The following is a 21,642-nucleotide window of genomic DNA, read 5'->3' on the forward strand; positions in this document are numbered from 1 at the left end:
TGTTCCCCACCCTCTGGATCTGAGTCCTGATCCCTGGGACCTGCGAATGGGAACTTCTTTGGAGTAGGGTCTTTGCACATAGAATTGAGCTAAAATGAGGTCATCCTTACTCCAGTGACTGGTGTCCACATAAGAAGAGAGAGATTTGGACACAGAGACACACAGGGAAACAGCATGAGGCAGATGTGATGTGACCAAAGGCCAAAGAAGGCCAGGCATGGTCAGTCACCACCAAAAGCTGGGAGAGTGCCCGGGAAACCTTCTCTAGACCCCTCAGAGGCAGCACCACGCGACCCAGGTCTGGCATTTAAACTTCCAGCCTCCAACATGCGAGAGATAAATTTTGCTATTTTCGGCCACCCGTTATTTGGTGCTTTGTTACAGCTGCCCAGGAGGCTGGTACACGAGGCAAACCCATCTCAGAGTGTTCCTGTCCCTTCAGTCAGTCCTTCAGCTCAGGAAATTCGTGACTGAAATAAATCCAGCATGAACTGGCCAGCTCAGCATTGCCAGACAAAGGAGTCAGGGCAGTGAGGGGACTAATTCTTCACTCCCACAGAGGTGGGGGCGACGGGAGGTATCTCTGGGAGCCACAGCCTGAGACCAGGATGGACAGGAGGCCTCCCCATCTGGGGGCTCTGGGATGCCTGTGACCCAGGATACTGATGTGGGGACCCAAACCAGCTGCCAGATGAGACCAAGCTCTTGGGAGTCATGAGCTGACTCAAAGGTGGCCTCAAAGTGAACCAGAACATGGAGAGTTTCGCTTCAGCGCAGTCTGGGAAGTCAGCACGATCGTTGGGCTTGTTAGCGCTCTGGGTTCTCATGAACCCAGAACCTAAATGACCTACTGAAGAGTCCTAGCTGGTAAAGTCCAGGACGGTGTGCTCAGCACCCTGTGCATAGTATGAGTTCCGTGAAGATGTGTGAGCGGACTCACGTGGTCACAATTATTGATGTGCAATAATATATCCTTAGGGAGTGAAAGAAGGAGTCTGTTGACTTTATAAAGGTGGTTGCCTTGGTACATTAGAGAAAAATTGAAGGCTCTCTTAGGTGCTGAAAAGCACAGGTGAAAAATAACCCAAATCCAAACCAACTCAAAACTCATAGACCTGTACAACAAGTGTGAACCCCACTGAAAACGCTGGATTTTAATGAATAATCATGTACCAGTATCAGTTCATCAGTCATAACAAACTCACAACACTAGTGCAAAGTGTTCACAGCAGGCATCTGGGGGAGGAGAGAGGAGGCCAGTGTAAGGCAAATCACTGTGCTTCCTCGATTGCTCCGCAAACCTACAACCGCTCCAGAAACTAAGTCTGTTCATTAGGGAAAAAACTACCTAGCCACATTCAGAATCTCATTTCCTTTTTTGGCTTTTTTAAAAATGAAGACTTGTATCCACTTTCCAGGACTGAAATCAGGATCACACACACACATGTCAAGGAGTTTCCATTGACTGCAGAGAGAAGACACAAAGAATGACTTTGCTTGTCTTCCTACACCCTTTGACATCTCCCATGACGTGAGTTTTTATCCATGTGAAAACCACGGACTGATTTTATATTGCAGAAACCCAGGTAACAAAGGGTCACGATGAAATTGATGACAGATTACATAATTAACGTGCCACTCATTTGTGTCGTCATTTCTGCCACCTCTGTTCTTTGGTGTCTACTCGACCTGCTACATAACTTCAAGAGTCACTTGACATAGTCTCTTGTGTCATCCCCAACTACTTTATTTTAACTGGAAAGCCGCATTCTTGCTAGCACCACAGCCTATATTTTGATTCTGATTCCATTTCTCTGCCCTTGGGGGAAAATCTGGAAGCTTAGTCTGCAAACTTGATGAATATGACTTGGTGGTGTGAGGGGATTGGTAGGAATCCCCTCCCAGAGGTCCACTGAGAAGTAGCCATGCTTGAAAGCTCTGCATTGGTCTCTTCTGGGGCCATTTCTAGATTTTGAGATGGGAAATCAGGTAATGAGTTGAATGTAGAAGACTAGAGAGGCTGGGTTGCGGGTCACATAGAAACATAACAGAATGGTGGACAGGAGGGAGGGGGAGAGGAAATTCTGAAGGGACTGGGGAGGGCAGGGGGAAGTATGCTTCTAGGGCACTCTATGGAAAGGAAAGTTCTGGAGAACGTGGAGAACTAGGAGGAAAGGGAAGGAGGTTGAAGAAAAGTTTCTGGTCAGGGCTAGCTGTCCTTCAAGTGGAGTGGGTGAAGGATCTTGGGCTATTTGTTGGCTCTTTAATGGTTGGCTTTCTCTCTAACATGATACTTTTCTGAGTCTGAAATGCCTTCAAGATTCCTTGAGAGTATGTGGGATCTTGGGCACTTTTTGTGTGAGTCTTTGGTCTATATAAAAATTTAATTCCAGAGTATTACACAGTTCATAGGTCCATATGAGGTACGGTGATGGGCAGAGAACATAAATTTGTTCCTGTCCAGTCAGTGCCATTGAGGAGTCCAGACCTTGTTAATCCCAGGAACCACTCTTGGCTAATTTCATATCTTCTACCAAGAGCAAAAGATAACACTTATTACTCACAATGTCATAGTTTTTGTCACCAATTTATATTGAAATAGTACAGTTATTCTTGCCTCTGCAGTTCCAATACAATTTATTTAGAGCTACTCACAACATACACCATCCCTCATGCCACCTTTGAATACTGGCTTCCAATGGCTCACTCAAAATGTGTTCTACATAGATGACAATCCCAAATGCAATCTTCTCAAGAGCGAACAGCAAAATGGGTATGAGAATTCATCTTCCTGGCTGTGTTAAAGCTACCATTTGGAATCTGGTTGCATCAGCATGGAATATAGAATACCATGTCCTCTGACCACGTCTACTTTTGAGCTCTTGAGGCCATAATTGCTGTGCTCCAAGCATGCAACCTGTTGATGGCATCCTGTGTTCCACACAGTGGCAGAAGACAGGCAAGGGCCTTGGCGGAGAGAGGAGAGCAGTCAGTGTGCCCAGAGACTGTTTCTTTCTCCTCCAGCATGGCTCGACTCTAACCTGGTCATGAAGAAATGTCATCACAAGAACAGAGTCCTCGTAGGGTTCCCAGAGCAGACATGCATGGTCAAGTCCACCCTCCATGGAGCCTGCAGGTGGGGTGCATGACTCCCTGGATGCCAGCAGCAGACTGGGAGGAACACAGGATAAAGGATGCCTGCCAACACCCAGCTGTTCTGGGATGCTAGGTACTGCAGGTGGCATTGCTCTTGGAACATGGACAAATGAGAGTTGATCCTTGTGCCCACTCAACGTGCCTGTGGTTGGCAATGAACTTCTGATAAACAGAGCCCCGAACCCAGTATGGTTCTGACATGATAGTTACCCTCAAATTTACCTCTCGGCAACATTCGGATGCCCCAGTGCCGTGCATTCCCATGAAATAAATACCAACAATGGAGTCGACTTGCTCAGTTATGCTTCTGGACGGGGCCCGGCCACAGGTCACTAGGATGATCTGACAGGCATGAATCTTGGAGTTCTTCAGGGCAAAGGACTGAGAAGTGAGCACTCTCAAGAGGAGAAATGGGGACCAGGGCCCATTCCAAGAAAGATACCCCAAACGTAGGAACCCGAGACACTGCCAGTCCTCAACAGGATGATGAATATAAATCTTCATGGGACGGTCCTCCTCTTCGTGCCCCTCTTCCCTGTGGCCCGAGCTGGGCCCGAGTTCCCCATCTGTTTCCTCAGGGCACGGCTCTGCTTCTGGGCCATGGAAATGACAAGTGAATATCCTCTTCCCAGGAATCCTCTCTGTCTCTTCCTCTTTGGATGAATACTTATTATTTTTCACCATCAGGCTTATATGTTATCTTCATCAAACCTCTGGAACCTTCCCATCTGCCTGTTGCACTGCAGGAACTCGTCCTTCACTTTTCTAGTCAATGAGCCCTTCTCAGCAGGCACCTGTTCTGGGCCAGCCACTGTCCCAGGTCTCGAGGTAACAGCAGCAAGTGAGGCAGACTCACAGAACCAGCTGTCGTTGGGCTCTCTGGGGAGACCACCGACTTCTCTTCCCACTTCTCTTTTTAAAAATTAATCAAAAATTTTATGGGTGCATTATAATTATACATGTTAGTAGGATTTGTTGTGATGTATTTATAATTTGGTAAAATTATGTTGTGTCCACTTGTCAGCAAACTTGTTCTGTAAAGGGCCAGATAGTAAGTCTTGTAGACTCCGGGGGCCTTACGGTCCCTGTTACAATGACTCTGCTGCCATTGTACTACAAAAGCAGCCGATGCCAACATGAGCCAATGAATGGGACTGAAGTCCAAGAAATCTTCGCTTATTAAAACAAGAGGTGGGCCAGGTTCTGCCCACCAGCCCTAGTGCTGACCCCTGCCACAGCATAGAAGCTTCCTGAGATAAGTCTATATTTTCTTCCTTTGATTTTTTTTTAAACTGCTATAACTTAGTGCTTAGAACATGCCTTGCACATGGGTAGATGTTTGCCAAACAAGAGTAATGAAAGGGCTGCATTCATTCACGGGAAGTTCCTGGAACGTGGGGCCCCACATACGTGGCCATTGGCTCAGAGAACATGCTAGGTGGGTGCAGGTGAGCCGATGAATGAGTGGTTGGAGAGCCTCTGGGCGGGACCTCGGGCAGTTGGGCAGGGACTGGGCAGGTCTGGTGAGGCTTCTCAGGCTGCAGCGATTGCGTGTCACAGGAGGAACCTCGGCAGGAGTTACAGCAGCCTCCTCGCCTGGCCTTGTGAAGAGCAGCCCCTTTCCAGGGAACCCAGCTGTGGAAATGGCCATTAAGGCTGAACATGACTACCTGTCAGAGGGACGTGGCTACAACAGGGCCCGCCTGCCACTGGCAGACCGTCTGTCAGCGCTGGCCAGTTGGGTTTCCCAGGTCGTGCTGGGCTGGGTGAGGGTCAGCGGGTTGGCCTGGACAGGCAGGGCTCTGGTGTTTGGTGGGGCCTGTCAACTGAAATCAAGAGGCAAAGCTCATGTTGTTTGGAAAGAGGGGGCATGACAAGTGTGGCCAGATAAAGACAAGAGGAGGAAGACAGTGCGGGGGTGCTGGCCGGGGCCGGGGGAGCTGTCCAGAGGGGCCCTCGCGGCCGGGGCCTCGTGCAGAAGGGAGCAGCCCTCTCCTGCTGCATGTCAACTCACTGTCACTGGATAGTCGGCGAGATTTCAAACAGATAAACGCCCCTTTGGGAAGCTGGAATGCCTTGGCAGACAATTTTAGGCCTTGATTTGATTGATAAATCCTTTGTGACAGGAGGGGATGAAAGCGGCCCCCGGTTTGGTACATATAAATAGGAAATTAGCTGGCAAAGTTGTCAAAGATAATTAACTTTCCGATTCTGCGGGTCTATTCAGGTTGACATCCTGAAATTATTTAGAAATGCACATGTCAACGCTCTGACAGAATTTGGGGCTGATCAGATAAACAGATTTGGAGATGCTTGATTGTAAAGTGATGTAAGCGCTTAGCTGTGTTTTATCACTACGTGCTTCCGTCCTGCCTGCACGCTGCAGGGAGAAGAGGTCTGTTGAACCGGGCGGGGCTGTGGAGGCCGGAGACCCAGCCGTGAGTGCCAGGCGGAACACATTTGCCCGCTGCCTTCTTTCACTCCCACTGCGTTGAGAAATTCCTGACCTGCAGTTCAGCCCTGACCACCCTTGGATTCAAACTCAGGATTCCCCATGAGGCACAATCTCCAGCAGGGAGGGAGGCATTCAGAGGGACCCAGCCACAGAGTTGTTCTTCCCTCCATCCAGTCCAGTTCTGGGGGGTGAGTGCAGTGCGCAAAATCACCCAGAGTCCTACTGTTCCCGAATCACCAGGACTTTGGGTAAGTTAGGCCTGACGTGCTGTTAAGAGGGTAGAAAGCCTTTGGTAATACCACCTCATTACTGGGGATTGCCTCTTTAAGAGCACGTTGGTCTAGAAAAGAATCTTCCAGTGAAGAAGAACACTTTCTCTAGGATAGATGGCAGTGGAGGGGATCCATGATTTATTGAGCATCTATAATGTGATACTTGGACAAGATGTTGTGTGACTGGCTTATTTTAATCTCTACTTCCATAAGCAGTGTGACTTTCTCACTTGGTCATTGGGCAAACAGATACTTAGAGAGGATGAACCAATTACTGGAGGTAATCCAACTATTAAGAAAGTGAAATTTATATTTTGAATTTAGGTTTGATCATCTTCCCCTCCCAGGACTATATTCTGGTTGATAGGACCATAGACTCTTAGCTAGAAGGGAGTATGGGGTCATTTAGTTCAGGGTTCAGCAACCTGTGACCCATGGGCTAAATCCAGCCTACTACCAGCTTTTGAGTGGTCAATAAGCAAAGAATAAGTGTGTTTCCATTTTCAAATGGGAAAGTAATAACAAAAATGTTTCATTATATATGAAAACTGTGTGAAAATCAGATTTTAATGCACATAAATAAATTATTAGAACACAGCTTGGCTCATTCATCCATCTATCATCTATGGCTGCTTCTGCACCACCCTGAGGGAGCCATGTAGCTGGGGCAGAAACCATGTGGCTTTCAGAGCTGGAATTCTTACCACCTGCCCGTTACAAAATCATTTGCTGATCCTTAGTTTAGTCTTACATCACAGTGCTGCTTATTGAGCTCGGAGTGTGGTGGGTCCTGAGCAAAACTCTCAGGGGCACTGTCCACATCTCCTGTCAACAGAGACAGGTGGGTCTCTGACCTGTCCTGTTGTACAGGTGAGGAAATAGACCCAGAGAGGTGCAGGAGCTGGTCAGGCTGGTCAAAAGCTGGAATTCACAGCCGCCCTGGCCTATTTCCCATTCAGAGCTCCTGCCCCAAATGCCCTCACAGTGTGGCCATTGCACTCTGATCCCACACTGCCTGCCATGGCCCCTTCTGGGCTAGGCTCCTGGACATAGTGGTGATGCTGGGCAGAAAATGGTCTTCCAGAGTCCTATGTTCTCATCCCCATAAACATGTTACCTTACATGGCAAAAGGGACTTGGCAGATGTGGTCGTGAGTCTTGGGATAGCAAGATGATCTTGGATTACCCATGTGGGTCCAAGGACCATGTTCCTTTTGAGATGGAGGCAAGAAGGTCAAAGAAGAACAGAGATGGGAGAGCAGAAGTTGACGGGATGGGCACTAGCCAAGGAATGCAGTTGGCCTCTGGAAGTTGGAAAAGAAAAGGCTCTCTTGTGACCTGCAGAACTGCAAAGGAATAAATGTGTGCTGCTTCAAGCAACTCAGGTTGTGGCAATTTCTTCATCAGCAACAGGAAACCAAAACACCTACTAAGTTTTTGTTACCAAGGAGCTCAGAGGCTGTGAAGAGGCCCACCTGTCAACTGAAGTGGGCTTTGGAGCAACATCTGTGCTGTAGGTGTTAAAAATCAGGTGGAGCAGGGTCAACCCCAGAGCCCTTCCTGAAGCGAGGGCTGGGGGCTTGCAAAGCCATAGGACCGTGTGCTAAAGGAGGTCCCTTCTCCATGTCAGTTTCTGGAGCTGGTTGCAGGCAGTTTCCAGGATCAGCCACAGACTATAAGGAAATGAAAACGAGAAGAGGCAAACCCCCTCCAAGTCCGGCGCGCGCCAGCCTCCACCTCTGGCGCTGCTCAGCTCCAGCTCAGCTTGGGGTTTCTGGCACGTAATACACTCGTGACATTGTGCTTCTCAGCAAGTCTGCTTCTTCTGGTTATTGAGAAGCTAAACTTTTGCAGAAGGGAAATCACAATCTTGCCTGTATTTTATTAGTATTGTGACCATTTGCAAATTAATTTGGAAGGCAATATAATTTTCCTCTTGTATAGAATTCAGATTTGATTACTGCCATGCCACCAAAGTGCCAGCGTTCACGAAAGCTCTTATTATGAGAAATTAAGATATCTTTCTCCCTCGTCCAAATAAAATAAACATATGGGTATGGGATGCAATGGAATTAAAAAAAAAATTCATTTAACCCAGGGAATGTAATTATTTGAACGAAACTGGAGAGGAGAAACTCAATCTAGGGCTTCAATGTTGACGTGAAATTTTGAAGGCTATTTCCACTCATCACTGACTTTTAATGGCTCTTTGTAGAAAATAATTTGCAGCATAAACCTTGTTAATGTGATATTGGTTGTTTGAAAATCATGCCGAGTCCCCAGCAAGAACCGCTTTTGGAGGGTCCCAGCATCTGGAGCATTTAGCCAAGGAGGCCATGACTCCTGTTCATAACGGGGACCACAGGGTTTCATTTACTTGGGTCATGCTTTGCTTCAGAGGTCACTGGAGAAGAGAGCAGAGACGCCATCTGCAGGGCATGTATCATGTGCGTGCCCCTTCTGTGTGTGCTAGGCGAGTGGTGTGTGTTTGGAGCAAGGTTTACGGTCACCAGGAAATGGACATTATTTGCAATGTCAGAGGTTGTGCCTGTAGTTTTGTTTTATCTTGCTAACCCTTGTGATGCTTTCAAGTGCTTTCTCTGGCCCCTGGAGTCCACTCTGCCTGTGTTTTGGAGTGAGCTGGAAGTGTTTGGGAATTGTAGCCCTCAGCCAACAACTCACGTGAACTGCGTGTAGACATAGGCACGCCTCACCCAGGGTGGCAGGGTGTGTGACCACAGGGAGGTTCTTTTCTGCTTCCTACGCCAGCAAGAGTCCCAGTTGCCTATAGTGGTAATGACCTTGGAAATTCAACATGTCCCAGTTTCCTTCCCTTCTCATTTTCCTATCTTTTGCTTTCCCCCACGAATTCACCTCACAAGTAAACCAATTGTACCCAAATCCTGGTCTCTGTGTCTTTTGGCAGGAGATCAAGTCAAAACAATCCCTATATCACCAAGTAGATTTGCTTGTTTATTCTTGTTGGAAACCTGTTCAGAGCTGGAAGCAGAGAGTCAGGTAAGAGGCTTGCCTGCAGGAGGTACACCCTGGTGTGTAGGCAGATGTTGAACAAGCAAACAGACGTGTGTAAGATGGCTTTGGATAAGACCTATGCACCCTGCTGGAAATAAACAGAGCGACGGGAAAGAGCGATGGGAGAAAGTTTACATGAAATGGTCATGGAGCGTCCCTCTGAGCTGGTGACCCCCGAGCTGAGGCTGGAGGACTCGGAGGAGCCAGACATGTACGGCCTAGGAGCACATGAAGCGTTGCAGGAATATAAAGGAAGTTTGGAGTGCTGGGCTCAAGGGGGTGATGGGGATTTGATGTGAGAGTCAAGCTTGGAAAGGAGGTGGGAGCCAGATTATCCAGGCTCTGTGGGCTGTGTGAAGCCCTTACATTTTAAGAGGCGACAACTCAAGTTAAAATCCACCTAGAGCAACCTGACAGTTTGCAAGTGAACCTAACCATCTGAAACTGTAGCATAGTGAGCCTACAGCTATTAGACGAAATGATCATCATTGCCCATAAAGGTTGTACTCAGGGCTGATGGAATAACAAATCTGGGTACAACAGGAAAGGAAGTAAGGCTTGCCATGAGCCTTCCCCTTAGAACAAAATGTCTCATTTTAATACTTTCAGCAGTCGGTGGGGCCAGGATTGTTTCTCATACCTGCTTCCCAGGACGAGAACATGCAAAGTCAAGGAGTTTGGCAACTTACCTGAAGCCAAGTGAGTCACAGGGGGTCACGCTGAGATTAGAACCCCGATCTGAGTGGCTCGTAGGTGAGTGTTCTTCTAGTTTTTAAACCACACTGCCTTCTTTGCTTTGTATGAAAGCATTAATAAACAGTGTGGCCCTGGTAAAAAATTAATCTGAGATCTTTTGATTCAGTGAAGAAAAGGAGAATTAGTTTTTTAACTTCATTGCAATTTAACTCACAGGTTTCTTGTTCAATAAAGTCTTAGCACATTTTGGTGATTTTACCTTGGCCAGCTGCTTCCATTCACTTCAAAGGCCTAGTACCTGGGGTACAGCCCAGGTGTGCAGCAGGCAGGATGTCCTACAGACACAGGGACCGAGTGGGCTTGGCCTGTTCCTAGGCAACCCCCACCCCACCAAAGCTGGAACATAGCTTATCTCAGTTTCAACTGCTTAACATTAGAACTAAAAATCTTCCCTAGCTGACTTGTGTCTCTGGGATTGGTTTAATTAGAGAAAAGCTTTGCCCATCAACTGTAGATGGTTCAAATGGTTCAGTAATCTCTTAACATCCCTTATCATCTGCCAATAGAGACGGAAGAGGTGTGACTAAAAACAAGAACATTTTTATTACTCCCTAAACCTCTACCTAATATTAATAGTAATTTAGCCCCTTCTGAACTAGTTTCGCTGAAGATCTGAATGTGTGCTTCCAAAGAAGACCTTGGGTGGGGCTGGGCTGCACTGTGGGGGGCTGCAGGTGAGGTCAGGGGTCCAGGGAAGCATATCTTTGGATGCGTTAATGTTGGCAATTGTGTCTGGAATAGCTTTGAATTAATAGTACTAATGTAAACTCTAGGAGTAGAGTCAAATCAACTCAGTTGATTTTAATATTCTAATTGCCAAACCAAATAACTCACCCACTTAAGAAATACTTATTGAGCACCTCCTATGGGCTAAGCACAGATGATACAGCTGTGAGTCCAGTAGAGAAGTTTCCTTCTGTGGAGCTTCTGTCAAACAAACAAATATCAGACTTTCACATGTGTTTTAATGGTGGCAACTGGGGGTTGTGGGAGAGGAGAATCAGCAGAAATTTGAGTGTTCGGGGTGACCCCATGCAAAGATGTGAGAGAAGAGCTTCTCACAAAAGGAGACTGGCAGCTGCAGAAGCCCCAAAGCAGGAGTGAACTTAGTGTGCGCAAAGAACAGAAACCAAGCTCCTGACTGGGCCAAGGAGCCAGTGGGAGAGAGGCCAGGCAGACGGTGCTATAGGGAGACCAAGGGCTCAGCACTGGATTTTTCCAGGAAGGCTTTGGAAGGTTCGTCAGATGCAAGGCACAGCCTGATGTTTGTCTGCACAAGTCTCATTCTGGCTCTGCGGAGGAGCAAGGCCAGACGTGGTGCCAGCCAGGGAGCTGGGGCAGCTGTCAAGAGGAGGAACACTAATGCTGTATCTGGAGTGGGTAGTGGGTGGTTTAGGAGAGGTTTGGGGGACTTGCTGATGACTCAGATGACAGAGAGAAGGCGGGGGAACAAGGACCTGGGGATGGGCCGGGTGACAGTGGATAGTGCAGACAGCAGTGCCACTTCCAGGGACAAAATCACCAAAGGAGCTGGTTGAAAAGGAATCAAGAGTTTGATTTGGCCATGGGTTTTAGAAAGTCACGTGGGGGTGGTGTAAACCATTCTAGACTACCCACTATTTCTACTCTCGGAACTTAAAGGTCAAAAAATAGAGCTCATGCTAGATGCTAGTTGAAATGGCTCTGCTGGGATAGTACCTGAACCTCCCCTGTAATAGTAATGTTTGTGTGGCGGGGGCAGCGGGTGGAGAGAAAGAAAAGGACAGTCTTAGATTTTTGGCTCTCTTCGGTGTACTTTGCCCCCGCATTAGCTAGGCAAGGCACACAGCAAACCTACACGTTTCGTACTAGTACCATTTTGAGTTTGTTTTTATATAATAGAAACTCTTCTTTAGCAGTTTAAACACTTTAGGTTTTAAGGTCATAAGTGGAAGAATAACCAGAGGTAGGCATTCTAAGCTGATGTGGTAGCTTTCTGAAATCCTTAGGGACACACACACTCCATCTACCTTACTGCTGCCCAATTTTAGTAAGCTTCCTCATGGTCCATGATGGTGCTCAGGGCCTAGTTATTATGTATGCATTTCAGGACACAAGACGATAAGAAGAGGAGAAGTACGGTCCTTCTTATAGGCCCTTTTTTTGAAATTTGCTATCACACTTCTGATTAAAGCTCCAATGAGCAATCATTTGGCTACACATAGCTGCAAGAGAGTCTGGGATATTGTTAGCACAGTGGCATTCCTAAGAGAGACATCAGCAAGGATGTAGTGGCCTCACTCAGTCCCAGCAAGCCTGCCTTCTTGTTCAAGACCATGCAACCTAAGGGTGAAGCTGAGACTGAACACTTATTATTCCTTTTTGCTTTTAGTCTCTTTCCTTTTCTTAGTTCTTCTAACATCTTTATTTTTTAAAAAAAATGGCTTGTTTTTCTCAAGCACTCTCCCAGGGCTATTTATTCTCCCACTTTTTGGGCTAGGCTATTCTCTGAGTTCTGCAAAGGGTTATGGGGAACAGCAGACAGACACGGGGAGCCTGGGCTTACTGACTCCCACCTTGCAGCACACTCTGCTGGCCTCCCCAGAGAGCGCCAGTGGATTTTTACAACTGATTCACCACGGAATCTGCACAGGGGTGAGGGGTGGAGGGTGGGAGTGTGTGTGCAGGGGAGCTTATGTTCCTGTGAGGCTAAGGCCACAGAAGCCCCTCTACTACATCAGGGCAGAAGGATTCACCCACTGAGAAGTAATGGTGATACTGGGATGGAGCATTTTAACTTCTAATGTTCATTTTTAATACAGCTCAGTGGAATGTCTGCACGTGTCCCAAGACTCTCAGAGCAGTGGATTCCCAGGTTGAACTCAGGCGTGTGCCATGGACACATGGGTTTTCTTCCAGGGAGGTGAATTTATTATGTGGGCATCCAAGATAAACTAAGCTTGAAAACATGGATAAATGGAACCATATGAAAAGGCTAATGCATGATTGTATTTGTGTTACAAACTGCCGATTCCATGTACTCCAACCTGCAGATAAAATAATAACTTGCCAGCTCAGTTTACTCTGTTCATAGCAGGGCGAACATTCTGGAATATTTAATTCTAGCTAGCATGTGCTAATATTCTAGAATATTTAATTCTAGCTAATATTCTGAATGTGCTAATATTCTAGAATATTTAATTCTAGCTCACATGGAGATAGTGCCCTCCTCTAAGTGAACAGGTGTCACCAGCAGTGAATAGGCATTACCACTTCCAAAATATCTATCAATCCTCCTCTCCATTGCACCTTCCCTAAACTATCTTACCAGAGATGGGACTAGTCCTGCCCCAGTGAGGCCTTTTGTGCAACCATGTAGTTGTCTTAAAAAACAATAAACAAAACCGTTATTGCTCTCATTACAGACATGAAAAGATTTATGCCCAAAGGAGTTTATTGTAGCAAGATTCACAATATTGATGTGCTTGCTCTCTCAAGCAATGCAGGAAAATGTGATGTATATGTATTATATTACTCTATACGAGAAAAAAAACCCAAGTACTGAAGATCCATAACCAAAGCCACCCAGCACGCCCAGTGAAGGATCAGAGGTTTGAGGGAGTCCATACCTCAGCACTGGCATTTGGGGCCAGGGAGCCTCTTTACCTGCTGAAATCTGCATACCTGCTTTTGAAATGCACAATTGGGCATCATTCTGCATAGATTTAGAGTAGGTAGCCCACTGTAACCTGGAGGTCACTTTTTTTTTTTTTTTTTGGTGTGAGAATGTGTGAATAAAGTTTTATTTAAACCCAGCCACAACCATGTACTGGCACATTGCTTACGGGTGTTTTCTAACCCATGGGCAGAGTTGAGTAGCTGTGGTAGAGGTGGTGCAAAGGCCTGAAGAGCCTTGGCATTTACTTTTACTTTCTGGCGTTTTACAGAAAACTTGGCCAGCTCTGGCTGGAGAGCACTGAGGGACTGGGGGACCCAGTCCAGGGTATGCCCAGCTGTAGAGAGGAGAGTGCATCCGAGGCTTTTAGGACGACAGTGAAGGGGTCGGTCCCTTGGGGATGAGGCCACTGACCACAGTGTGGAGTCGTGGAAAGTCTCAGGCTGGCGATGGGGAGCTTTGCAGAACAGAGCCAGGGCAGGAGGCCTGAAGTCCACTCCAGTGGACTCAGATGGGGAGAGACCGGAATTTCAGCTGCCTGCCTTCCAGCTCTGCTCTGCTGCTCAGCCGGACTCTGCTCCCCACTAAAATGCACAGGAAGAGCCCTGCAGCTCCAGGCCAGCCTGACCACGTGCAACTGGGTTCCACCCAGCAACTGTCAAGTGGGCCCCATCAGGCCCTCGGCAGGCAGCGTGCAGAGCTCTGGTCAGGGACTTCACTTGCCCACGTCTGCTTTACACAGTGCTGGCTTTAAAAGTTCTAAACCTAAAAACTGAAAAAAAAAAAAAAAAAAAAAAAAAACAGAATCTAAAACCCTGTGGGGTTCACAGAGCGAGTCAAAGAGCAGGAGTTTATTGTTGGTGTTCAAAACAGTGGCTGCTTTTGAAATGTGAGGATTTGACAGTTCTGCGTCAGGAAAAAATTAGGAAGAAGCAAGACCCAGTGCCTCTCGCTTCAATGCTGGGCCGTTGCCACATGCTGGGAAATCAAGAGAAAAGCAGTGTGCACCCTCAGACCTGTGCCACCCAGGCAGCACCTCCTCCTGCTCACCTTGTTGGGGTACAGAGGCCACATTTGGGGACAGGATACCGGAGGCAAGTGATCATCTCTGCCTTAGTTCTTAATTCCATTATACCAGTCAGGAGCGCTTGTGCTATTTGCCATGATCATGTCCTAAAGGAGGGGTTTGGGCCAGTCTTGGGGATTTTGCAATGTCCAAGAGGCACGAGGAGAATTTATACTGAGCTGCGGTGGAGAGGACCCAAGGGAGATCATGGAGTTGTGAGCTGGGTGGGCAGGTAGCAGGTGGGCACTGAGATGCACAGGGCCAGCAGCACAATGGGTGGGTGTGGACAGCTGGTATGGAGCCTGCACACTGGCTGCCCAGTTCCAAATCCATATGAATTCTATGCCATTCTGCAGCACCAGATGCAGCCACAGAATCCTCCTCAACACGGCTAATCTGGGCAGCCAGGACCCCAGGGAGACTGGTGTAAGAGGAAACCTGTTTGATAGCCTCACAAGGGAGAATCCAGTGAATCTAAGAGACGTGTCAGGAGGAGGGCTGTGGTGGCGTGTGTGTGGAGCGATGGGGTTTAATATTTCTTGGGATTAAAGGCAACATGTTAAAATGTAGCAGAGGCTGTGGCCTTGGCTGACCAAGATCAGTGAAGCCTGAGAGGTGATGCTGATCTGCACAGTGGGTCAACCAGAGTAAACAAGTGTCAAGCGCAAGGGCACCTAGGTTGACTTCTCCAGTGTTGAGCAGGAAATGGAAGGACGGGACTGTTGACGAGGCAGCAGTGGACAACTGGAACCCTCATGCATCATGACTGAGAGTGTGAAAAGGAGCAGCCCAAGGTTCCCTGGAGACAGAAACAATCACCACATGGCCAGGCGGTTCCATGCCTGCGGACATACCCAGAAGATCTGAAAACGGACTCAGACAAGTGTCTGTCACAGCAGCCCAGCTCACTGCAGTCAGAGAGTAGAAGCACCCAAAGGTCCACCAAGGAGGAGAAGGTACACAAGTTGTGGCTGTCCACGCAGGGGATATGATGTAGCCATAGGAAGGAACGGAGGACTGATACCGGGCACACGGTAGAACTGCAAAACAGGGTGTCACAAAGGCCACATGTTGTCTGATTCCATGGATACAAGATTCTTTAACCAGAGCAGGCAAATCTGTGGAGGTGGAAATCCAATTAATGATTGTGTGGGGAGAGGGGACAGGGTTCTACCTTGGAAATGTTCTGGAACAACGTTCTGGAACTAGATGGAGGGACGGTCACATAACACTGAATGTTCTGAATGCCCCGGGGCCGTCCACTTTGCAATGGCTGCCATCCTGTGAGGTGAATTCCACCTCAAAATGATCCCCAGGAAGAAGGACGTGGGGAAGGGGAGGGCCCTGGGCCCGGAAGTTCTGTACTTCCTGTGCCGCTCCGAGCCCCCAGCTCCGTTTCGTGGCACCTGGCACTGTCTCGTATGTGGGTGTGGTTTCAGTTCTCTGGTCCTTTTCCTGGGCCCTGCCACCAAGTGCCAGCGAGGTTCCCCAGATCTCTCAGGCTGTTCCTTCCCTCTTTCACTCACTGTTGCTGCTTTTCTCTGGACCCTCAGACCCAGATATGGAAATCCCCTTCTTGCTGCCTCCAGCTTCCTCCCTGGTCCATCCTGCACCTACTTCCTGAGAAATCCCTCCAAACTGTGTTGTTCTGCCTTCGTTCAAGTCATTCCGATCCCACTACCCGTGGCAGAGGGTCCTAGCTCCCGTGCCTGGGAGAAGGCCGTGGCCTTGGAGCGGGTGCCCCTGTGCCGACCCCAGTGTGCTGCCCTGGCCAGCTCCCAAGGTGTTCCGCGTCCCAGGCCTGATCTGGTTCCCTTTGTGTGGCTTTCCCTCTCGCTGCTGGTGGCACAGCAGTCCACCACGGGCTCAGGAGAATCACGTGAGGGCACTGTGGCTGTCAGTCCTTGCAGATCCAGGACGAAGGGGCACCACTGGGTTTTCTTTAACCACAGAGATTCCATCCACCAGCATCAGTACCTCCCGAGTCCTGCTCAGTGTGGCCCAGTGCCTTGACCCGCTGTGTGTGACAGATCAGGTTCACCACCCCAGGCATGTCTGACACATGGTGGCCTCCAGGCTTGGTCTTTGCTGTCCCTTCTGCCCAGACCTCCCTGCCTTTTCCTAGGTCAAGCCACTTCTGTATTTCCAGGTTGTACAGTCTTCCTCCAGGAGAGGGGCATCCTCCAAACCTTTTTCAGGCTCAGGCTGTATCTCCAAGGCCTATGATGACCTTGGGGGACAAGAGAGACAGAGAACCCCAGATCTTCTTGCCTGGCTCCTGAGTAGCCAAAAAAAACTCATAGCCGCACATGTAGCTCGAATCTGAGTCGCCCAGGAGAATGTGGTCCTGATTTGTTAACTTTTAATCAGGTAAATATTTGTATTCATTATTCTAGAAAGTTCTTTATCTCTGGACAAAATGCCAGCGGGCAGTGGGCATTCCCTATTCTGAGGGGACCAGATGCCTGCCCACGTTTGGCATGGCCTCTGACCTCCTGCTTTGGGTGCACCTGCTTCTCCCCCGACATCAGAGATGTGGTTGCTGTGGAGTCCTGTATTTTTCCTTTGATGATTCAGGTTGCACTCAGGAGGCCTGGGGAGGGACAGGTTGACTCCTTAGTGGTGTGTAATGGATTGGACCTTGAGATGTCTGTTCATCTTGTCTGTCCATTCGCTTGCTCCAGTTGGTTTCTCTGCTATGGGCAAGGTGGTTATAAGTGCCCCAGAGACATAACCTGGCCAAGCCAGGTAGACATCATCCTTGACCTTGAGACCTGGTCAGGGAGAGGGGGTAAGCAAGAAAAACACAAGTCAAGGTCACCTGGTCAGAGGCACTGAAAGAGTTGGCGAGAGTGTTGACAGGGATACTTCAGTATGGATGTTTCCAATGTGAATCTTGGTGTGACTGATTTCCAGATGCGGAGGTTCCTGGGTCCTTCTGTGCCTCAGCTTCCTCATCTGAAAAGGTGAGGATTAGGGGTGAACAATGCTGGCTTTAAACTTTGCTGCATGAGAGTCACCTGACGGCAACCCCAGTGAGCATGTTCTACCCAAAGTGACCCAACCAGAATCTCTGGGGGTGTGGTCATGACCGTAGAATATTCTTAGTCCAAGGTGAGTTGGATGTGCAGCCAGTAGGGAGAACTAGTCCTGGAATCCAGCACCAGTGGATCACCCTGTGTCTTGTTGAAATGCAGATTCTGACTCATTGGCATTGGGTAGGGCTGGGGAGCCCTTGTCTCCAACAAGGTCTTGGGCAGTGGCTTTCACTGGGGAGGTTGTGGGCCCATGGGGAGCTTTGTTGTCTGGAGACATTCTTGCATCTGCTGGGCAGAGTCTGAGGTTGCTGCTAAACATTTGATACACAGGGTGGCTCCCACCAAAGAATTTCCTGTCCCCAAATGTCAATAGTGCCGAGGTTGAGAAGCTCTTTTCCAGGGTGAAGCTGATCAGCAACAGCCCCTTCTCTAGCTCGGCCACAGTGACCCTGGGCAAATGATCTGAGTGAGACAGAATTTGTAAAACAGCAAGTTGATGAAACTAGCAGATATCATTTTTTTATCCCTCATTGGGGTTTTGATGGTTACATGAAATGAATTTCGGCAGCCCCAAATCATGGGCATTGAGAAGGTGGCCGTCTGCGTGTTTGTAAGGGTGGGTGTTTGGAAAGCCCAGGGAGCCCCTCCACATCCCCCTGGGTTGAAGCAGCAGAAGACAAAAGACCTGAAAAAGGCGAGTGCATGAATTATTAACAAGCCCGCGTGTGAAAAGTGTAGTGCAAGCCTTTTCCACACTGTTTGCTATCAGGATGAGGAAAAATGGGCAGGGACTTAATTGTTTCATTGACTTTTGCCAAGGAAACCCCGAGTCATCAAATACACATGCGGAGGGCAGAGGGGGAGTCACGTGTGCCGCTCTCCTCCCTTGCTACTTTTTATTTCTTAAGATTAATTTGTGATTTATAGATCTAATGACCTGTCCCGGGGAGGGATTGGGATCTGGACAGAGGATTCATAGCGTGGTCACCCGACAGCTCTCCCGGGCCTTCCCTTCCCCATGATCCTGCCCTGCCTCAAACCCTCATGGCCCCTCGCCCAGGTGGTTGTGGGGAGCCCCTAACTGCCTTGATGTTGCCCGTGCTGTGGCCAGTGCGGTGTTCTCAAAAACCATCTTACCACCGCAGCCTGGAGGAGACCTTCCCATGGCACCTCTGCTCTCAGCATGAAGGCCAAACCCCTTATCATTGCCGCCAGGACCTTTGGTTATATGGCTCTGATTGCTTCTTCCACCTTATCTCCTGCCTCCCTCCCCTCCGCCGGTCAGTCACTGGCTCACTGTCCCCAGCTGCTGCTTTTTCTCCCTTTCTGTGCTGTTGACAGCTTCTCATCCCCCGAACCCCCTTTTTCACCCTTGCTCCTGACACCTTTCCTGACACCCACTTCCTGTCTCTCGCCTCCAACAAGCCCTTGCTCTCTCTTCTCCACTCCTTCCTGACTTTCATGAGTGATGGTGATAAAGCAGGCTCTGCCCAGCTGCAGGGAGGAGACCCCAAATGGGGCCTGGCTACCATTCCCTACAAGTTCCCACAGGAACAAGGGGGAAGCACCTGGCGTTGGGGAGCTGGAACTCTGGCAAATGTATTTGCTTCTCTGTCCCCAGTGGAATTCTTACTCTGGATCCATCAAATAATGGTATGTGAAACTGCACATTACCATCATGAACTGGGGTTAGGAGGTGCAGTTGCGTGACACAGTTGTGGGAGGGCATACAGTTAGTATAGTGGCATGATCCATTTTGTTATATATATATATCTGTGTATTCCACCTCATGTTCTTCTGCCTGTCTACCTACCTCATGGACACAGACAACAGGTTGGGAGAACTGTATCAAAATCCAAAATCTTGACTATGATTATGGATGCATTGTCCTATCCATATCATAGAATTTTACTATCACAGCACTGGTTTCATTTCCTCAATAAGCACACTCTTTCTTAAAAACAAAGCAAACCCAAAACCACTTGGATCCCAGCTGTCTCTCCAGCTTCAGCCCTTCCAAGCAGGTGACAATCATTGTCTGGGCAGACTGAGGGACACTGAGCTTCCGAAGTCTCCACCATTCCCTGGATTATGGTCCTCTAAATGTGGTCTCTGGATGCCAGTTAGTCCCCAAGACTCTTTCATGGGGTCTTTGAGGCCAAGTTACTTACTCAATAACATAAAGACACTGTTTGTCCTTGACACCGTGCTGCGAGCTGCCCTGATGGTGCTAAACAGTGGTGGAGCCCATTGCTGGTGGCTTCAGGAGAATCCAAGCAGCGGCATCTGGGGTCCCCAGGTATCATTGCTTCATTCCTGTCTCCCACGCTGGCAAGAAGACAGAGCAAACAGAGCCGATTTCTCTGAAGAATGTCCTGGACGAAATAGTAAAAGCGATCGATTTCATCAAACCTCAACAGTGGAGCCTACAACTTTTAATGTTTGCCATGATAAAATAGGAAATGCACAATACTGGGCATACGGCAAAGAACAGCGAAGCTCAAGGAAGACCGTTGGTGCGCCACTCAATGGAGCGGACCCAGCCACGTTCGCAGGGAACACAGTTTTCACTGGGAAAAACAACTGACAGACAAATTATGACTACTCAGACTGGGGCTTTTGGCAGACAATTTCTTGAAAATGAATCAAATGAGACTGTCACTTCCAGGAAAAAAACCTGACAGCATGTGTTGCCAGTGTTCAAAGTCCAACTTCCAAGAGAAAATTAGAATTTTGGAAAATTTGTATCTGCAATTGTGAGCTTGACAGCTTCCCAGTACTTGACTACTTTTGGGATGAGATTGGTGGTATTAACAAATGTGATTTTTAGAATACAGAAAAAAGGAAATGGGAAAACATTTGAGAAAATTCTGTGTAAGTCAAGGGGTTCTTAGTTCCCAAATGGCCAATGTGCTGTGCATTAAAAGATCCAGTCAATGTGCAACTGGACCAATGAAGTTTAATTGAATAGAATACCAAAAAGTCTATTGATATGGTTTTAGATTCCACATTGCAATTAGTCTTGAAAAAAATACCCTTGTTGAGTTTTGGTGTAGTATCAAAGAATACTACCTCCAATTACCTGAGAAAGCTTTTGAAAAACTTCCCTGCTTTATATCTATGTGAGTCTGGATTTTATTCATATACTTCAATCAAAAAAATTAGGACAAATTAAATGCAGAAGTTGAGGTGAGAAACCCCACATCTTCCCTTAAACCAGAAATTGAAATATTTAGGGTTGGGGAAGTGGCTTAGTGGTAGAGTGCCTACTTAGCACTTATGAGGCTCTGGGCCCATCCCCAGCACCAGGGGGAGAAATTTACAATGCTCCTTATTGTGCTAAGTTGTTTTTTTGTTTTGTTTTTGAAACCATGATTATTTTAAATAGAATTATTTATGCCAAAATGTAATGGATGTGTTGTTGCTTTAAATGCATCGATAAATAAGTATTTAAAAATTGTATTAGGTTGAATTTCTAATGAGATAAATATCAATAGGTATAACCCACATAATCAAAAGCTCTTTAGGTCCTCCGTAGGTTGTAAGTGACTATGGGTACCCAGACCAAAAGTTTGAGAACTGCCACGCCAAGCTAGACCTTTGCCATGTCACCTTTTTGATCTTTCCTGTGCTCTGAGAGACAAATTACTCATCTTTACTTGTGAGTGTTCATTACCCCAGAGCGTGTTGCATTTCAGAGTATGCTCACATTACAAAATTAGCTAAAGTTTTGCAAGGCTAGGGGATTTGGAATTTGGGAGCTTAATGACTTGCAGCATGGAAAGCCCTGCTGTGAAAAATAATACCATCCAGCTGTGGGAGTCAGATGCCCACTGAGAGTTGCCCTTGGACGTGTCCGCCTTTCACCCTGAACTCTTGGAACCTGGACCCGTCCACCTCCCATCACACAGGAGCTGGGCCAGCCACATGGACACTGCATCCGGTCCTCCCAGTGCCCTGTAAGTGGATCAGAACTGTGGGGTTGCCTCCTCAGACAGAGCTCCATTGTTCTTCTTTCCCAGAGATGGCCCATTGGTCACCATCAAGACCTGACTGACAGGCAGCCAATGAGAAAGCTGGCCCTGACACAGCCCGCCTCCTCAGAGCTGCAGGCATCTTCAGGCCTCATCTAGCCTCCTGGTGGGGTGTGTTGTCATGGCCTGGACCAGATGGACTCCCCCAGGAGGTTTGGCTAAAATGTCTTTCTCCCT

Source organism: Sciurus carolinensis, chromosome 16 (assembly GCF_902686445.1).
Source record: "Sciurus carolinensis chromosome 16, mSciCar1.2, whole genome shotgun sequence".
Classification (NCBI taxonomy): Eukaryota; Metazoa; Chordata; class Mammalia; order Rodentia; family Sciuridae; genus Sciurus; species Sciurus carolinensis.